This window comes from Gekko japonicus, unplaced genomic scaffold (assembly GCF_001447785.1).
Source record: "Gekko japonicus isolate JY-2015 unplaced genomic scaffold, Gekko_japonicus_V1.1 scaffold309, whole genome shotgun sequence".
Taxonomy (NCBI): domain Eukaryota; kingdom Metazoa; phylum Chordata; class Lepidosauria; order Squamata; family Gekkonidae; genus Gekko; species Gekko japonicus.
The window spans coordinates 1,024,282-1,039,092 of NW_015166430.1; the positions used below are offsets into that span (position 1 = coordinate 1,024,282).

The window sequence follows — 14,811 nt, forward strand, 5'->3', positions numbered from 1 at the left end:
GAGTTTCACCAACATGTGAAGTTTAGAAGTCAGGAACATACAATTAAGTTCCCAAAATCCTTCTTTATACACAGACCAGGGACCACTCCTCTTTTCTAGAAGCTATTTCCCTCTTAACTGAGTAGGGATAACTTGTCTTTCCCTCCTTTTTTTTTTGGAACGAAGATCCTGCTCAATCAACTCACTCTCTTAGCCTCCTTCTCAGTCCACAGTCAGCACTTAATGATCTCATCTTCAACTGTCAGTCCCCATCAATGCTCCCTCTAAGCTGTGGAGTCTTGTGAGCAAAAATTCTACTTTCTGAGCTACTGACATTAAAGTTGTGAGCAAACGATTTGGCTACTGCATAAATTAGTTTGCTCTGGAGCAATCTTCCTGAGCTAAGACAAAAATGTGTGAGCCAGAGGCTAAAAAACTGTGAGTTAGCTCACACTAACTTGCTGTGAAGGCCTGTCTGAATATCTCACCCCAACCTTGTTTGGGCGGCGAGCCTATTGTAGCTCACTGGAGTAATCAAATGGACCCTATGCAGCTTCAGATGGCCCTCCGGGATCCAATGCCCCCTGGTGGCTCGTTAGATGAGCAGGTAGAGGATTGGCATAGCCAACTCTCGACAGCCATCCACAAGATCACTCTCCGATGCCTTCTGCGCCCTCGCTCTAGGCTCACTCCATAGTATACCCAGGAGTTGCGGCTGATGAAGCGGGGACTAAGATGGATAGGGAGACAGTGGCGGCATACTCGTGACGAAACTACAAGAACATCTTATAGGACATTTATGAAATCCTATGAGATGGCAATCAAAGCTGCTAAGAGAAAATATTACATGGTTGCGATTACATCTGCAAGCTCACGCCCATCCCAATTATTTAGAATGATTCAATCGATTACTACCTTGCCATATGGCCAACGAAATGCTAGGGAATTGGATATTGGCTGTGAGGCTTTTGCAAGCCATTTTGCAGATAAAGTCTTGTTGTTCTGCCATGACCTCCCCACCACAGTTGATATAATGAGTGAACTCGAGGCTCCATGCATGTCTTCTAGTCTGGTTATGGATCATTTTGACCCACTCAGCCTAGAGGAAGTTGATAAGTTGATCCTAACTGTATGCCCTACCACTTGTAATCACCATCATTATACCCAGGATCTCTAAAAGGCAACCTGAACTAGAAATCTTATAAACACTTTTGTGAGATGTCTGGGCTCTGCCTTTGGGCAGTTTACAAGAGGATGGAATGCACAGGCATGGAACAGCCACCAACATGTTGCATGCTCTCCTTTTACAAACTTAACTCACAGCATAGTCATAAGGGTCCTTGAACAGTTATGAAGGTCTGAGGAGGAGGGGGGGACCATCCCCCACAAACCTTTTCCCAGTTTTTTCAATGGAAAAGCATGCACTTAGAAGAATGCAAGAATTTTCTGTTTTAGACTGTGTGAAATGCTTTCTAAGGGCTTTTCTGCACACTCGACTTACTTCTGATTTTCTTGGTAGTTGAACCACAAGCATTGGAATTGGAATCTGTTCAAGCACACATCTACCCTCCCTGAGCATTTTCACACTTGTAGAGTCAGCTTTTTTCTTCTACATGAGCCTTAAATAATGAAGATTTTCAAGGGTGGGTGCCATTGTTATTATTGTTGTCATCAGCAAAACCCCTCCTTTTGATTGTTTTGCACATGCTTATATTGGTATATAGATATCATGGCTGCATTAAAAAGTGCCACAATACTGATATAGTGTTGTAATGATAATTTAAAGCAGGTTGTCTGAATTACCAGCTTCCTTTTTTTAAAAGCAAGTCTCTATCTCCTTCCCTTGAGGAGATATAAGGAAAAAGGTATATCCCCATAAGGGAAGCAGACAAAGCCTTGCTTTTTAAAAACATTAATAATGAGAGTTCAGAGGAACTCTTAAAAAAATGAAAAGCTGGGAACTCAGACAACCTGCTTAAACTATCATTACAACACTATATCAATATAGCAATATTGTAGTGCCTTATATTTTAAATAAAAAATGAAACCATTTGTCTTAAGGGGTAGAAAGGGAGTTGTGTGATGATGAAGAAAGTCCAGTCATCGAAAAAGTGGGCTGGAGGTTGGTGGGAATGGGTGGGACAAAGAAAACCAATAAAATACTATGCACAAGGACAAAGTTGACCCAAAAACCAGCTTCCAGAAAGAAGACTGAGGTCAAAGTGGTCTCAAAAGGGGGGGAGGGGAAGAAAAAAAGGGGGGGAATAGAAAACCTGAAGCAAAATTAAAAGCACAAAGATAGGACCAGAATTGACAAAAAAAATCCCATGCAGAAAAGCCCTAAGAATCTCAAAATCGTTTCTAGCAACTGTGTCCTATGAACATATTTATGTAAAAATCTATGGACTTAGATAATGATTATTTCTGTTTATTATGCCAACATTTTCAATATGTTTATTATTTAAATGTGACTAATTTTGTCCACAATTAATATGATATACTGTATGTATGATAACACGCCACTGAAAAGGTGAATGTTTCCTGTATTTTCAAATTTAATTAATTATCCAAATCTGCTAATAGTTATTAATGTTCAGAATATATGAACAGATTCTAAGTCCCAAGTAAAAAAACCCCTTTTTTCATTTGTCTCAGAAGTTATGGTTTCTCGTTTCAATATTTATTTTTGCCCTAACCATTCAAAGGGCAAAAACTAAAATATATGCGCTTAGGAAGCATAGGCTGCAGTAGTTTGAAACTCCTCCTCTCTCTAATTCTGGGTATATTTGAAACTTTATTTCAACAAGATTAAGGCATTTATACTTTTAAACTCCAAGAAAGCATTATTTAACTTTATCTTTAGCATTCAAAAATCAAAGATGCTAAGAACTGGCAAAGGACAGAGCCTCCTCTCCTCTCCCTTCCTCTCAGTTCTTTGTATGCAATACAGATTCTAAATTTTAGCTGTGGTTGCAGATAAGAAAGAGGGACAAAAATTATGCCACATTGTAGATCATATTGTTTCATTCAAGTTGATTACATATGTAGCCTTAGGGAAGAAGGGCCCAAGCCACTTAGGTTGTCATATATTCATCACAGACACCATCCAATAGATGCATGCTATATTCACACCAAGATGTATAAATTTCTATTGCAGCAGTGGTAATCACACCACAGCTAGTTGCATTGCAACTTCTCTCAATGCTGCCTGAATTGCTACAGAAATCTGCACAACCAGAGGATACAGCCTGTTGTTGGATTCATTCCTAGGATGCAGAACTACAAGCTGGTACATACTTACACCTGCAAGTTAAGGAAGACTGAATTTCTCCCCTTACAAATCTACTTATGAGTAGGTGCTTAAAAGTGATAGGGTCAAATCCTTCCAGCCAGTGTCCTGTCCTGTTCACAAGAAAGTGGAACACATTCCTCAAGAGGTATATTCAGATTCTACATAGAACATGGCAGTGAAACAACTCCCTCATTAAAGCATTTAAAACTTTACTGCAATAAAACTGAGAACTGAAGCATCAAGAGATCCCTCAGAGCTGTAAAATGTTGGAGGCACAGCAGACAAAACTGTACCTAAGATAAACAAGTCTTGCCACTAAACAGGTTGTTGGAAATCTAGCACATTAGTGAAAATATAAATTGTTTAGATTTAAGTCTCTCCTTCCCTAAGCAAATAAACAAATAAATAAATAAATACATTTGAAATAAAACCCACTATTTAAAACTAAATTCAGAGACTCTAACAAAACTAGTCTATTATGTTTCTGATCGATATTGCTGCTCACCTAGGGTTGTCAAGTTCAGATTGGGAATTTGTATCGCTTTGGGGGTGGTGTTTGGGGAGGAAGCTCAGCAAGGATATATCACAAAGGAGTCTACCCTCCAAAGCTGCCATTTCCCCTAGGGGTACTGATCTCTGTAGTCTGGATATCAATTGTGATTCCAGGAGAACTCCAGGACCCACCTGGAGGTTGGCAACCTTATCTAAAGCCTAAATAAGTTGTGATAAAGATGAAGCAATATGGCAGCTGAATTTGCTATGCAAGGAAGAGGCTATTTTGCATTAATATGTTTTAAAAGTACATGCCCTTACCTTTTTTCAAAGCATCAAATGGAACCCAGCCACTACAATTGTTTTAGCTTCTTGATCTAAATAATAACAAACAGAAGGATGTTAACATAATATAACCCAATTAATCTTCTGCTGCCTGCTTTATTAACTCTGAATGAGAGATATAGATTTTTGCTTAAACTGAGTTTATCATTCACAATATTAATTATACCCACAGTCATCTCTGCTTGCATGTTTCTACAATTTTTGATCTTAGGCCCTGTAACCCGACAGAAAGCATGTCATTTTTGGCTTGCTTTCCATTCATTTGTCCTGGCGTCCCATCAAGTTCAACAAGATTCATTAACAATTTAGAATTTAAAATTGTCCTAGCTCCCCCAAGTGGCAGTAAGTATTGCTCAAAATTTATGAGACCCACACTATAACATGAAACTTCAGCGAAGCAAGGTGATGCTTATATCAGTTTGCAATCTCACCATGAATACAATGTGGCAAATATGTCAGCCACCCTGAGCCTGCTTCCGGGAAGGGTGGGATATAAATCAAAATAATAAATAAATAAAATAATATGCCCCTAATGTAACATGACTTTTGTTCATCATGGCTTGGAGTTCCTTAAGAAATAAGTTCACCTTCCTCAACATTCTTTAGTCCTATTATGAAATAAAATGTTTTGATTTGATCTAGAACTCAACAATAGTTTCAGTATTAATTTGCTTCACATGATTAAAACATCTGACACCCTATGGCTGCAATCCTATGCATACTTGGGAAGAAGTTTCATTTAACTCAGTTGCAATTACTTCCACGTATAGACAAACAAGATGCAGTTATCTCCTGACCTCCAATTCATACAGAAATCCTGTTTTTAAAACCAAATTATTCTCTTCCCCTCAATCACTGAAATCCATATCCTATGTTGTAATTGCATTCCACAAATTCAACCTGGCTAAGGAAAGAAAAACAATGAACATGTTTCTGCTCAAGAATCTAGACTCTAGGCTTTCACCATCCCAGATTCTAGGAGCTTTAATGCTCAAATAGTTGTGTATATTAACCTGCTGGTCAAGTTAGTAAACAAACAATAGTTGCATACTTTCTTGACTCGCTCACTCCTGGGGATCAACAACATAAGGGAGGGATTGTCAAAATTAAAAATGATAACATATATACACAATACAAGTGTATGAATTGTGCATTAATCCTCGAGATCACCATGGTACTGTAAACGAAATTAATGATCTTACTTCTCTCTAAACACTTTCAACAGCACAAACAAACCCAGGCCTGATTTAAAACAACAAGTGGCCAGAATCTACAAAAATGCACATACTATTTTGAACAAAACGAGGGTTTCCCCCACTCCCAAGCATGCCTCCTAACAAGCTGCCCATGAAAACTAGAGGACCCCTCCAGAGTGGTAGCTCATGTAGTACAAGGGCTGCCACTAGAAAAAGAGCTGATGATCTTCACCCCTTCCCATGCAAGTGCATAAGTGCTATGCTAGTACAGTGCATGTGCGCATGCATATACATGCACAAATGTGCACACACATACAAGCCTCTTTGGATTCTTGCCTATACATACCTGTCAAATTCCCCTTTTACTGAAAGCAATATCCCATCCCCAGTTTGCTAAAATCCCAAGGTTCTATGCCATGAGAAGCACAGAGAGATTCTATCTTGCATCAAACCAGAGAATCATGCCCTGACCTAGATAGCCCAGGCAAGCCCGATCTCGTCAAATCTCGGAAGCTAAACAGGGCCAGCCCTGGCTAGTATTTGGATGGGAGACCTCCAAGGAATACTGGGGTTGTGATGCAAAGGCAGGCGATGGCAAGCAACCTCAGAATGTTCCTTGCCTTCAAAGCCCCATTAGAGGTTGCAAGAAGTCAGCTTGACGATGCAAAAAAAGAACAACCCAGAGAATCATGATCAGGCCTATGCACATTTAAAATGTCCCTCCTGAGCAAACAGCCAGTTTCCTGCAGGAAAGATGTAAAGGTAAAGGTTTGCCCTGCTCGAAAGCCAGTTGAGTATTTGGGGAGAACTCAGGGACAGCCAATTAATTCAACAGGTAATAGATTCAGGAGAGTTGAAAGAAAAGCATTGATTTGCATAACAAATAATTTTTGAAAGTTACTACCAGCCAGTGTTGAAATTGCTGCTACTTCTATAGCTTTAAAAAAAGAATTAGACAAATTCATGGATGATGACCAATAGATCCATCAGCGGCTATATGTAAATAGAACATACAAGTAATAAGCTGTATCTCTCTAAATGCCAGTTGCCTGGAGGGCACCAACAGGGAGAGGATTAGACCTCTGTATCCTTTTCTGTGGATTTTCTGGGCACCTGAAGAAAACAGGATGCTGGCTGAGATTCAATAAGTATATGTTCCAATGTAATGGCTATAATTCACTCCTATGGAAGAAAGTCCTATATTTGTGGTCACCTCTGTTTAATCACAACATCTTAATTTGGCCCTTGTCCACAGCACTCGATAATTCTTTCTACTGTTTTGTTTGGCACAGTGAAAAACATGTTGTCAATCAGTAATCAATAACTAACCCATTGCTCTGACCTGGATAACCCAGGCTAGCCCGATCTTGTCAGATCTCGGAAGCTAAGCATGCTCGGCCCTGGCTAGTATTTGGATGGGCAACCTTCAAGGAATACCATTATAGATCTATAAATAGTGGCACTTCACCTAACTTGGATGGGTTTATTTATTTATTTATTAACAACAACAACAACATAGCAGTGTGTGTAGTATAGCCAGGAGCTCTTAAGATTGTCTGGCAGCTATAAGTTTTAGCTCTTTTAGTGTGATGAGCTAGGCTTGTTTCTAAGGCAAGAGACATTTCAGAGGTGGTTTGCCATTGCTGCCTCTGTGTCATACCCCTGGTATTCCTTGGAGGTTGCCCAGTGAAGCTCTAGTCATATTTTTTAACTATCACTTAATATAACCTATCAACACAGCTTTGTTCAGGACTCATTCAATGGTTCCACCTGTGGTCCAGAAGTGAAATGTGTAGATAAGAACATCAATCAATTTTCAGTTTTCCCAATACGCATTCTTTCCATAAACTGTGGGCCACTGTTGCCCCACCTTGCTGCCTTCACCCTTGGCTAAGGCTGTGATGTAGAAAGCTCCCTCCTGCAGAATTGTGATCCTCTCTTTTCACACAGGATCGCCTGAGAATGGAGGTACCTCTCCAAATAAAAGGTTTTCATGGACCACTGCACTAAGTAAAAGGTTCAACAACACTACTGTCACTTCTTCTGCATGTCACCAAACAAGAAGTTACATCAAGATAAAGAATTTTTTTTTATTGGTGCAAGTCTCTCAGAAATGGAAGTTTCTTCTCTTCTCAAAGGTCCACTCAACCTGAAAAGGTTACCCCTGCTACCATCTTCTTGCATCCCTATGACATGCAGAAAAAAGGAGAAAGGACAGCAATTACAGTAATCTCCAGCCCATTCCCATCTGGAGAAGTGGTGTAAGTTGAACTGGTAAGATATGCTCTTGGGGGCCTCAGGGCTAACTGCATCACTAGGCTACCTTGGTCCCTACATTCAGATTCAAGGAAGCTGCTAATAGCCAAAGTCATCAATAAAAGAGAAAACAATTCTAAAAGAGAGTGAAAGAAGTCTCGCCTTCGTTTCTCCTCTGCCCCAAAGTATAACCCTTCTCCACACAGCTGTTATGAGTAACTCAGAAGTGTCACAGAACTCAGTCCTACACACACTTAAAGGTAAAGGTTCCCTTGCTTCTACACACACTTAAAGGTAAAGGTAAAGGTTCCCTTGCTCGAAAGCCAGTCGCATCCGACTCTAGGGTTGCGGTGCTCATCTCCGTTACAAAGCCGAAGAGCCAGCGCTGTCCGAAGACGTTTCCGTGGTCATGTGGCCGGCATGACTAAACACCAAGGCGCACGGAACGCTGTTACCTTCCCACTGAAGTGGTACCTATTTATCTACTTGCAATTTCTTGCTTTCGAACTGCTAGGTTGGAGGAGCTGGAACTAGAGACGGGAGCTCACTCCGTCATGTGGCACTCGGGTTTCGAACTGCTGAACTACCGACCTTCCAAAGCCTGCAGTTCAGCGTCTTAACCACTTGAGCCACCGCAGCTCCTACACACACTTACTTGGAAGTAAATTCCACTGAAAACTTAGACGCACTTTCTTCCTAGTTAAATTTGTCCACAGATCTCACTCTCTTGACATATTTCCCTTTCCCAATAATAAGTTCAATTCATTTGACAGCACAACTTCAAGACTTCAACAACCATCACAACAAAAAATTCTGGAAAGTATGGAAGTCCAGGCAAGCAGGCCAAAGAGATCAAACTTCAGGTCAGTGAGGCCAAAAAGGTGGGCTAAGGTGGATGGGATTGAAACATTGGTTCTTAGCTGAAGGTTCCTTCTCTTCCGTGGGGGCGAAGTCATCCAGGACTAGTTAGGTCATGCCTCTGCTCACTCAGATAGGGCTATGCAAATTTTTGTGTAGCTTCTATTGGAGAGTTCCCAGGCTGACCCGTCAATCATGTCCAAGCCCTACTCTTTCCACGTTTAGTATTCTCTTCACCTCGCTTTTCAATCATCCATTCAATCTACTCCAGTCTCTGACCTCTGACTTTGCCTTTCCCCTCTTTTGCCTCTTCTCTTTCTTTTTGTTTTTTGGTGGGTGGGTGGAAAGTGGAAGACTTTGCCCCAACTGAAGACAAGGAACCTTAAGGTAAGAACCAATGTTTCATTCTCCAGTGGGGGAAAGTCATCCAGGACTGGTTAGCTGTACCCCAGTTGTGATGGGGGTTTTTTGGGGGGGGACTCTTGTTTGACATCAACTACTTGTTGCAGGACCCTTCTGCCGACGGACGCTTCTGCTGATGATGTTTGGTCTATTCTGTAGTGTCTCACAAATGTTGAGGATGATGCCCATGTGGCAGCACTGCATATTTCCTCTACCGTTGCTCTAGTGGAGAAGGCCGCCATAGTTGCAGCTGCTCTGGTTGAATGGGGTGGGATTGCTCTTGGTGGCCTCCGCCCCTGCGCTTCATAAACCTTGGTGATGCATTGCTTTACCCAGTAGGCTATAGTGGTCTTAGATACCTTCTGTCCTTGACTTTGCACACTGTGAGATTTAAACAGCACATCTGACCTTCAGAAAACAGTCATTCTATTTAGATAGATACACTGAGCTCTGCACACGTCTACCTTACGCCAGCTCTTTTCTTTATGGTGTTTTGGATTTGGGCAGGAGGGTAGAATAACCGGTTGATTTAGATGGAAAAACAAGTTCACTTTGGTTATGAAGGAAGGGTCTTGTTCTCAGGGAAACCAACTCCTTCTGGAAGATGCAGAGTTCTTTTCTGGAACACAATGCCATCAGGTCAGACACCTTCCTGGCTGATGTTATAGCCACCAAGAAGGCTATCTTCCATAGTAGTCTTAGTTCCACCATCCTTAGCGGTTTGAACGGTGGCTTTGACATTGCCCTAAGGACTGTTGACAAGCTCCATAATAGGAACCTATGTTGTATAGGTGGTGCTAATTGTGTCATTCCCATGATGAACCTTTTTATGTACTTGTTCTTGGAGATGTTCCTGAGTCTCCTTGTGCCTACATAGGTGTTTAGGGCTGCCACTTGCCATTTTAGTGTATTTGGCCTAAGGTCTTTTTTCCAGCCTTCAAAAAGAAAGGCTACTACATCCTTATATGTGGACTGTAATGGGTTCACTTTCCTGCTCAAGGTCCACGTCTTGAACGTCAGCCATGTGTAGTTGTAAATCTGCCTTGCTGCTAGTCTTCTTGATTGAATCATGATGTTCACAATCTCTTTATGGAAGCCTTGTGCCCCTAAGTCTGCCCTTTCAATATCCAAGCAGTCAGTTGCAACCATACTGGGCCCAAATGATGGATGGGTCCCTGGCTCAGGAGGTCCTACTTGCTCATCCAATCCACTTGTTGGTTTACTAGGCCTTGGAGGTGTTCCGCCTTGATGCTTGCTAGATGCCTTTCCACCCACGTTAGAAGCTGCTTGGCTTTCAGATATAGTTACTTTGATCTGGTGCCTCCCTGGCGGTTTATGTGCACCTTTGTTGTCATATTGTCCATGCATGCTGATTGCGCAGTTGACAATGGAATGCTCATAGTGCTAGCTTCACCTCCTGAAACTCCAGCCAATTGATGCTGTGAACCATTTCTGACTTTGATCATCTTCCTTGTGCCACCATGTGCATGCAATGAGCTCCCCATCCCCTCTTGCTCATGTCTGTTGTGACTACACATTGCAGCAGTTGAATGAAGCTGGTGCCCCTGGACAGATTGCTGCGTACCATCTACCACTTTAATTCCTGTCACAGACTGTCCATTATTGCAATCTGTCTGCGTCTATGCTCAGAGATGTCTTTTTGGAATGGAAGGAGAATCCATTGTAGTACTCTGGAGTGGAATTGGGCCCATGTAACCAGATCTATTGTGGAGATCATCAACTCCTGCACCCCTGCCAGGGGCATGAGGTCCACTATGTTCTGCCATATGATGCTGACCACCAGCTCGATCATATCCTGCTCTTTGTCCTCTGGAAGAAAAACCCTGGCCTGAGAAGTGCAGATTCTGGCTTCCAGGTGTACCAGGTCCCTCGAAGGGACCAGTTGGCTCTTCTCCACATTGATGAGGAAACTGTGCCTCCATAGGAAGTGAACTGTTGTCTCCATAAATAATAATAATAATACTTTCAATTTATTAATCGCTTTCCCCAGTGGGCTCAAAGCGATGTACAGTTACACATTTTATACAGGGGACTAACAATGTTCATACGGGATAGGGAAGACAACATATATTCATTTAATTGCACATGCTGTCACTGCACAGTGTAAACGTCTTCTGGCTTGGCTCAGTCATTTTCCGAATGGCTGCTTGTTGACCAGGCTTCAGGACCCGTATGTCAAGTCGCCACACTGCCACCGCCTGGCCGGAAATATCTGCTGCAGGGATTTTTGTAGCCGAGAAGTTCTTCTGCCTTTTCCGAACCTCGACCAGGACGTCCCGACCGTCAGCTAACACCCTCCCACAAGGGAGATTGGTATGCCCACCCTCTCTAACGAGTGGTTCCCATTTTATCTACTTGCCGAAGCTTTCGAATCGCTGGGTGGGCGATGAGCTGGGGACAACAGGCTGGCTGCTCACACCAGCGCAGGGCTCGAACTAACACAGTTCGGATGTTAAGACAGTGGGATAGACCCACTGTGCCATCGCTCCATGAAGCTTGTTGCTGTTTCCCTGTTCTGTGCTCTTATCAGGATGTCGTCTTGAAATGGGTACATGTGGTTCCAGTCTTGGCACAGTGTCACCACTAGAGTCACCATAACCTTGGTGAGTACCCTGGGTGCTGAGGACAGGCCAAAAGGCTAAGCCTTTTATTGGAAATGTTGCCCCTGGTAGCAGAAGCAGAGGAAACATCTGGAATCTGGATGCATTGGTTATGTGCAAATATGCCTCCCTGAGATTCAGAGAGGTCAGGACATCCCCCTGCTGTAAAACCTGCAGGATATGTCAGAGGGACTCCATCCAGAATTTCCACTTCTTTACCCATCTGTTGAGCCCTTGTAAATTCAACACTGCTCTCCAATCTCCTGACTTCTTGGGAACTACGGAAAAGACAGAATACATCCCTTTGAACTGCTGACTCTTGGGTATTTCTTCTATCGCACCTAAGTCTTATAGGTGGTGAATGGCCTGTTCCAGGGCTTTTTTGTAGAAAAAGCCAAGCAGGAACTCATTAGCATAATAGGCCACACCCAACATTGAAAACTCATTAGCATATTAGGCCACACCCCAACAGCACAGCTCATTAGCATATTAGGCCACACCCCATGCCTTCCCTTGGCTTGCCTGGGCGCCCTGCAGCTGCGGGGTGCCCGGGGAAGCCGGCCTTTGGACAGGCCAGGGAAGGCACAGGGAGGCATTTAAATGCCTCCCTGATCCTTCCAGCCCCCCCACACACACCTCAGAGGCATCAGGGGGTCGCTCTCCAGGCCTTCCCTCTGTAGACACGCATGCAGAGGTTTTGGCTGTAGTGGGCATGGCCAACTCTGAAGCCAGCCGGAACTCCGTTCCTGTGCGCTCCTGCCCAAAAATAGCCCTGGCCTGTTCTAGTGGTGACTGTCTGCCCTGTATTTTTGGGACTGGCAAGGGTGTGAAGTGGTGATGTGGTTGTGCATCAAATTCTATTTTGTAACCGTTTGTTACATCTGTCTATTGTTGAGGCCCTCCATTCCTCTGCGAAGAGTTGGAGCCGGCCTCATATGAGATAGTCAGGCAGACTGTGTTTTTTTTATAATGGTGTCTTGTCTTGTCTGAATGACTGTGGTTGTCTTTGGTTCTGGGTTGGTATCTGAATGACCAGAATCCTTTGAAGTCTTTGGTGTCTCCACTGCAGACTGGTGCCCTGAAACCACGAAAGGACTGGTGAGTTTTTCCTCTAAAATCTCTGTCCTTGAGGAAGACAAAGGCATGGCTTTTTTCTTTCCTTTTGTTTCCACCAGTACTTTGTCCAGGTTTGATTCTTCAGAGTAGCCTGCCTGAAAACATCTCCCCAGAAAGGTTGCTCTTGAAAAGGGTATCCACTTTCCAATGTTTCAGCCATATATTTCTCCTGATGATAATGTTTGCTGTCTGCGCTCTTGCGCAGAATTGTGTGTTGTCCTGGGAGGCATCAGAGACAAATTCCACTGCCCTTTTTATTTTGAGCAGAGAACACTTCAAGTTCAGTGGGCTCACCTCAGGGTTCTGAAACAGGTTGTTCCCCCCCAGATGACGATGGCTACTGTGAAGTTAGAAAGCATCACTGAAATTCAAATAGCCAGAGAAATAGCTTCATGTGACTTCTTCAATGCTGTCTCATTTTCTTGTCTGTGGAATCTTTTAAGCACATTATCACCATCCTCAGGTAGCACAGCTCCTGAGTGCAGTGCTATCACAGGTGCATCCACTAAGGGTACCTTCAGGTCCTCCATGGCCTCCTCTGGCAGAGCATACAGTTTCTTAACCAAGAACAATACTGAGTTCCCACCTCCTGGGTGGGCCCATTCCACTTTTATGATGTCATCAAAATATTCTGGGAAGGGGAAAACCATCTAAACTCTTGCAGGTTTTTAAAATCCTCTGGTGTCCAGCTGTGCTGTCATAGTAGACCTGGGTTTCTCTGTTACCTCAATCTGATAATTTAGAGTAGTGATCACTTTGTTTAACAACCACTGGAAATGTTCAACATGGAAAAGTCTGGAGAAAGATTCTTGTGTCTCTTTTTCTTCTCCAGACCATTCTCCTTCTTCCCCCTCTGAAATGTCCTCCACAGAAGCTACCACAAAAGCTTACTCTGAATACTCAGATGGGGGGGGGGGCTTCCCAGCCTCCTATTGCTAAATGAGCTGCTATATCCATCCTGCCTGTCGTGCTCTGTGCTGCTGATAGCATGAACCTCTTCCTCCCCTGAAGCCTCTGAGGAGTGGGGCTCTTGGCTGGCTGTGTGATCTTGTTGGTTTTGCATGCTTCCGGGGGGGGGGGGGAGAGACCAAGCCCAACGAGTCCTGGGAATGACTGGGAAATGCCTCCCTTCTCCTATTTTTCTGCCTGTCCACAGCTCTGGCTCTGCAGGGTCCCCGCTTCTGCACCAGATCCGCACCCCCCATGGCCACTGAAAGGGAGGGAATGCCATCGGAACTGTCCGTGGCCCTCTCCCCATCAGCCACCACCAGTCTGGGCCTTGTCAAGTTGGGGGAAAGTGCCCCTGCGCCATACCAGGCGCCATGTTGGATCCTGGCTGTGGGCCCGGGAAATCCTGAAGGAAGGGACCTGTCTGTTCCCAGGGGTAGCCAAGTCTGAATGCCCCCGGGCCCCATTTGCCATCCCTGGTGACAGGGCAAACACACCTCCCAGAGCCTGCCCAGGCAAAGGGTTTGTCTCACCAGGCAGGCACACCAGCCCAGAGTCTTTCCAGCTGCATCCTGTTGACTTCCCTCTGCTGGCTCTGGTCTTCTTGGCCACCTTCCCCTTGTTGTGCTGGGTGGGAGAGTGTAGGCCTGGTTCCTCAGGCCGCTCAACCCTTAGTTGTTTGGTGTCACATTCTGGTGGCAGAGGATCGCCATGGTCCCACCGCCCAAAGCCTCGGGTGGGGGGGAGCTGTTTTTCCCATGGCCTGATCTTCCCCTTCCTCATGGTAACTCTCCTTGTTTCCACTGGAGCATTCCCGCTGATGCTGATTGGCTCACCTCCCATCACCTCAGCTTCCTGGTCCCTTTTCCCGCAACCTGCCGGTCATGTTTTTGAAGTTGAGTTCTTTCTTCTTCTCCCCCCCTTTTGAATTATTGAATTATTAGGCTTGGACGGCACTCAAACATCCTACTGAGTGGTAGGGCTATACAAAACTGGAGGGTCAGCTTTGGATCTCTCCAATAGGAGCCACACAAAAATTGCAGAGCCCAGGGATCATTTCCTGCAGGAGCGCGCAGGAGCAGAGCTCCAGCAGTAAAGAGCCCAGGGGGCGGGCACATGTAACAAGCCCCACCCCCTGCTCCCAGTCAGAGCAAGAAGCAGCCAGGTAAGAAGCAGCCAGGTAAGTTGCAGAGCAAGAAGCAGCCAGGTAAGTTGCAGAGCTTCCCCCGGCAAGAAGCAGCCAGGTAAGTTGCAGAGCTTCCCCCGGCCCCCCAGTCCAAAACAGTCCAGTGGCACCTTTAAGACC

General features: G+C 44.3%; 1 protein-coding gene across 1 annotated transcript in view; it reads right to left on the reverse strand.

Moving 5' to 3' along the window:
• The window catches only part of FKBP5 (FK506 binding protein 5), an 80,279-nt gene that overhangs the window by 54,798 nt on the left and 10,670 nt on the right, over positions 1-14,811 (reverse strand). Inside the window, exon 2 of the mRNA XM_015411827.1 lies at positions 4,085-4,140. The gene's annotated coding sequence lies outside the window, so the exon portion shown is untranslated. The remainder of the gene's footprint in view (positions 1-4,084; positions 4,141-14,811) is intronic.